The following is a 6,000-nucleotide window of genomic DNA, read 5'->3' as shown; positions in this document are numbered from 1 at the left end:
TTGTTTGTTTTTTCCTTTAATAGACTATCCACTACAGTATATGGAGATGCCGCTACCCAGATATTCATTTACCTATATTTCTTTCAAGCAACATTTTTTTGTTCTTTTTTTTGTGTGTGTGTGTGTGTGTGTGTGTGTCCTTTTTCAAAAAAATAAAAAAAAAAGAAAAGAAAAAATACCATTTACCTATTTTTTTTTTCCCCGAAGAGGTAGATCAACAAAACAATTACATGGTTACAGGTGTCGTGCCCCTTGATTCAGGAGGTGAAATCACAGGGAGGGGGGGGGGGCGGAGCAGCAGAGGATTGTGGGTAAGTCCAGCGGTCGGAAGGCAGGCGGTGTTAAATCCTGATTCAAAGTACTGCGACTGAGGGAATCCGCTTTGAACGGTTCCATATTGTAAAAATAGAAACTGTTTCCGAGCAGAAAGTTAACACCTGGTTATGATTGGGCCATACGTGGACCAATCAAGTTACTCGTCCCAGCTGCCCGCACCACACCACCCAACAATGTGTCCGTATTGGTTTTTTTTTTGTCATTTTTTTTTCTTCTTCTTATGTACTCGTCTATCTTTACAGTCCCACTGTTAAGCTGGAGAGGGACAGTTTAAAAAAAAATAAAAAATAAACTGAAAAATAAATTAAAGTCGAAGAGTGAAGAATAAAGAAATTGTGACTATAGAACAAAAAGGCTGTCCGTCCTTTCTGTCTGCACGTCTGTCCGACTGACTGTTTGCTCTCGTCTGTTTGCAATGAAAGGAAAAAAGAAAGAAAAGAAACAATCTTCTAGCTGAGTTTGTTATGTTTTGAGGTAGCGTTCCTAGTTATGTGTCAAGAGGTTTGTTTGTTTCGTCTCAGTAGCGTGTCCCTCTGCCCGCTCTCCGCTTTGTTGCAAATTTGTCGAGGCTCGGCGCCCGTCTCTACTGAGGTACGGGGACGGGGGTTGGGGCGTGGGAGGGGTACACGACAAGGAGTTTGCACTGCTTTATCGCAAAATCTGTCTGTCTGTCAAACAAGAAGCCGGGGAAGACAGTTTACCCACGGCAAGCCTTCCAGTCTCTAAATAAAAAGGACCGCCCCAGTGAGTTAGGCCTACTGCGCCTACTGCACATTACTGCTGACCGTTCTCTAACGCATGCCGCAGCCTCTTAGATTGACAGGCTTTTGCATTACTTTTCTATGCATTTCACTGCACTATGCCAGTCAGGAAATGACAGGGAGGGGGCCCACAGAAGGCTTGTATCATGTGGACGCGCCAACAGTGTTGTTGTCATTACTCAGTATTCCTCATGGGGGCGACCGAAACTGCGCACTATAGCTTTAAATCTGCTCTAATCAATATATTTTATAATACCAACCAAGGGTTTCCCAACGTTTGAAATGGTTAAATTTTTCTTCTTTGCGCTTATTTTTTTGCGCTTATTTCTACGTCCTAATTTTCTGATATAAAACAAAAATTGAAAACGGGGTCAATTTGACCCAAGGTCAACACAAGGGTTAAAGTGATGGTTCGGAGTAATTCACCCTAGGGTCCTTTGCACCATGACCTCAAGCCCAACACCCCCCCCAGAAGCTTTTTTCACCTGGGTCTAACATTGGGAGAGTTAGCTAGAGTAGCGTTATCAGCTGAATAGCTTAGCACAGGGGCTAACGGACCCACGTTTGTATCTCGTAAGTTACCCCACTAATAATGCCCGAAATGATACCAAACGTCTACAAGTAGTACAAATAGGTTAGCGCTCATAAAACGATGGATTGGAAAGTTTGTAAGTACACCCGAAGTTTATGTAAATAACACTTGCCTGCTGGCTTCTGCTCTCTGCTGTTGTTGCTGCTGTAAGACGAGGCTTAGGGCCGTCTACAAATTACAAAAACCGAAAAGAGATGCAACAAAAATATTTATTAATTTAACTTTTTTTTAAGTAAGTGCTGTAGTATAACTAGCAGGAGACAAGTAATAATTGAGGTAGGTTTGGAGACATTACCTTATTTAATCATTGAATTAATACATTTTTTTTAACTCTTTTCGGTGTAGTAATTTGTAGACGGCCCTAAGCACTCGTCTAACTGCAGGTAGCAGCAGCAGCAGCAGAGAGCAGAAGCCAGCAGGCAAGTGTTCATAAACTTCTGGTGTACTTACAAACTTTCCAATCCACGCGTTTATGAGAGCATAACTTATATTTGTACTACTTGTAGACGTTTGGTATCATTTCGGGCATTATTAGTGGGGTAACTTACGAGATACAAACGTGGGTCCATTAGCCCCTGTGCTAAGCTATTCAGCTGATAACGCTACTCTAGCTAACTCTCCCAATGTTAGACCCAGGTGAAAAAAGCTTCTGGGGGGGGGTGTTGGGCTCGAGGTCATGGTGCAAAGGACCCTAGGGTGAATTACTCCGAACCATCACTTTAAGTCATCTACACCAAAGTATAATATTAACTAAGGCATGATTTCGGGGAGGGGGGGTGCCCTGCGGGGCCCTAACAGCAAGATTTATGCCCCAGGACCCCGTTACAGGTTAATTCGGCCATGTTCGTTTTCATATTACAGTGAAATGGATTTACAAATCTAAGTACGGTGGTAGGTTTGGACATACATGTATATTTTAGAAAATGGTCAACAGTAATAGCACGTAGCAACGTATAGTAAACGGGATAAAACACGCACTGGTGTGGTTCTTTTAAACAGTCCTGGAATAAGCTCGATACAACAGTTTGATGCTTACGTTCTGAGTGCGTGGCACCTCTAATGTGTTTACACTGTGTGGCGCCTCACACAGCCAAACTCTGTTCCAGCTGATACATCAATGTATCACTCAACTTGCATATTTAATAAAAAAATAAAAATAAAAAAAGGACAGAGGGTTCACTTTTTTGGGGGCGCAGAAATGATCCAGATGGGATAACCTCGCAGCAGAGAGGAAAACCCAGATGAAACATCAGAAAGGTGGAATGATTTCTGTCCCAGTCAGGATGCAGGCTTTAGTGTGTGTGTGTGTGAGCCGTTCTCCCGTAGCATGGTGTGTGTGTGTGTGTGTGTGTGTCTCGCTTTCGTCTCGTGTGTGTGTGTGGAGACACAGCAACCCTAAGACGTGTATCGTCTCTACTGTACATACAAAAACAAGATGAGCTGAGGTCAGTTCCGAGACGAGATATCGCCATTTGCGGGTAGTCATCTTCCCTCTGAAATACGAATGAAGTTATCTTAAGACCTGTTTAACTCAGAGTTGGGTATTTCAGCTCATTTGCTCCAAAAATGGCTCTATACTGCATTCTGGCCTGAGGCCCCTCCCTTCCTGTGTGTTTGGCACAGTCACTGTCGCGTACTGAGCTACGTGTTAGTCGGTCGTCATATTTAGTAGCCGTTTTGTTAGATTTGTGAATTTAAAAACAAAACGAAAAAAAAAAAATAACAAATGATCATATTTTGATTTCTCCAAAAAAAAAAAAAAAAAAAAAAAATAGGAGTCAGAACATCGATAGTAAAAAAAAAAAAATAAGGTGGTTAAAGGAAGAAAGAGGAAATCGAAAGGTCTTGAACAGAAGTGAGCAAAACGAACACGATGGAGACCAGCGCAAGAGAGGGCGAGGGACCCTGACGTTCCCGCCCGCTCCAAAAATGAAATGATTTTTTTTTTTTTTCTTTTCTTTTTAAACAAAAAAGGAAATTAAAAACATCTCACTCTTCTCCCGGAGTGTAAGGGTAACAGAAGGAGAAAGCGTTCAATTGGTTTTGTGAAAGGACACGGGGGACGGGGGAGGCTATAAGAAAGGAGATGGTGGAATACATCTCACCACCTCCCTCCTCCCCCCCTCCTTCCTTCCTTCCCTCCTTCCCTCCTCTTCCCTTCACTCTCCACCTTCTCCTTTTAAAGAACTGCATCAGGTGTTACGGGAGGTTTCTCGGTCATTTTTTTTTTTTCATAGTTTGATGTTGGTCAACATTTTTGTCATCAATTAGTGCAACATAACGTCCCCAGATGTCACGTCCAAATAAAGCTTGCCGTTATTTGTCAAAACTAAACTAAAAACAAAAAGAAAAAGAAAAGTGATTCCTAACCGATCCGAATGGCTGCAGGCTGAATAATGAATCCTAAATAGCGCGTCTTGGTGGTTGTGAACAGAGCTCTATGGTTTGGAAAGGAGGCGGGAAATCGACACTGTGAAGTTTACCGCCTCTGGACCAAAAAAAAAATGGAAGCATAGACCCGATAGAATAGACTTTTTCCCTGTTTGACGGTGAGCTGGGGTGGGGAGCCGATGGAGATTGGCGGTGTATGTCGCCGAACGTAAGACATTCAAAAGATTGAGTTATCTGGCAGTGTCCTTCAGTGACTTGACTCAATCTTTCCTATCTCTCTCTCTCTCTCTCTCTCTCTCAACGGCTTTTCCCATTCAGATTTTTTTCTCCAAAAATACAAAAGTATTGTGATCAGCTTTTTTTTTTTTTTTTAAACATCTTATGTACAGGTTTGAATCTATTACTCAGCTGTGTCAATGTTGTTTTGAACTCTCTTGCTTTTCTTTTGCTGCTCCCATTTTTTTTTTTTCAAAGGTTCTTGGATCTCTCTCTCTCTCTCTCTCTCCTCGGTCCGTTGGAACGCAGACGGAGGGCCATAGGTTCTCGTCCTACTTTTTTCTGCTTTTTTTAAAGTTGGTTTTTTAAGTTTCACCCAACCACATCCCCTGACAGAAAAGAACATTTAAAACCAGTGAACACGCACGCGCACGAACACACACACACACACACACACACACACACACACACACACACACACACACACACACACACACACACACACACACACACCACACACACACACACACACACACACGTAGCCAACAGGGAGCATCTGAGGTGTCGTGGTCAGTGCACAGGTAATAAATATTCACATTCAGAGAAGTCAGAGCTAGTTCAGGTTTGTGTGTGTGTGTGTGTGTGTTTGTGTGTGTGTGAGTGTGTGAGTGTTGTACAGTTCCACTGTAGATGGAGCACTACTACTCTGATCTGACACGTTCCAAACCAAGTGAGAAAGGTAAAGAAATTTGCCTTAAAAGCTCACTCTTACAGGTCTTTTTTTGTTGTATTTTTGTGGGTGAGAAACTTGACCTCTTGAATACCTAAAGCCCTCTCATAATGTTTGGCGCTTGGTGATGATGTCATCACAATAAGGCAGGAGAGGGAGGTCTTTCGGAGCACAGGGCGGGGCCAGTAAGCCCGGGGAATAGCCACTTGTAGTCACCCTCTTATATACTGTCTATGGTAGTCACACAATGCAACAATGCCCCTCTCTGATGACATGCGCTCAGTAACAAAGAGCGTCCAGGGGCGTGTTAGGCCACCGTGTGCACTTTAGGACCCCCCTCTCGAGTTAACACCACTCCCTATTGGCCAATATTCCAGACAACGGCAGCTCCAATCACACTTCAGGAAGACAGAGAGCATGTTTCCTCACCTTAAAAAAAAAAGGCAAAATGGCACTGGACCCATTTTCCTCTCTAGAGCAGCAGCTCATCTCTCTCTGCTTTGGAAAAACACACAGCCTCCTCGTCATCCTGAGCTCATTCAACCATCATCATCATCATCATCATCATCATCATCATCTCACACACACACACACAAAAAAAACAGAAAAAAATAACCAAAGCAACAAGACAATACCTAAAAAAAAATACTTTTTTTCTTTAAAAAAATAAAAAATATTCAGGACTATCAGCTCTCTCTTTTTTTTCTTCTTCTTATATAAAAACACCAGCAAGCAAAAAAAAAAAAAAAAAAGTAAAGGAATACTGAGGTAACTTTACCCTGAGGTAGGTTTTTTTTACTTTTTCATTTCTTCTCTAATCTGTTCTAATCTTGGCGAGAGCGTCCACGCTTAGACCCCGCCCCTCATTATCATACGCAGGCAGGGTCCGGAGGCTCCGCCCACAGGCCTTTTGGCAGATTGGGAGAGAGAACGAGGAAGCCGCTCCCCCCTTCGGTCTGATTTTACCTTCTCTG

Source organism: Perca fluviatilis, chromosome 15 (genome assembly GCF_010015445.1).
Source record: "Perca fluviatilis chromosome 15, GENO_Pfluv_1.0, whole genome shotgun sequence".
Lineage (NCBI taxonomy): Eukaryota > Metazoa > Chordata > Actinopteri > Perciformes > Percidae > Perca > Perca fluviatilis.
The sequence above is the reverse complement of the archived record's forward strand: the minus strand, read 5'-3'. Positions refer to the sequence as shown.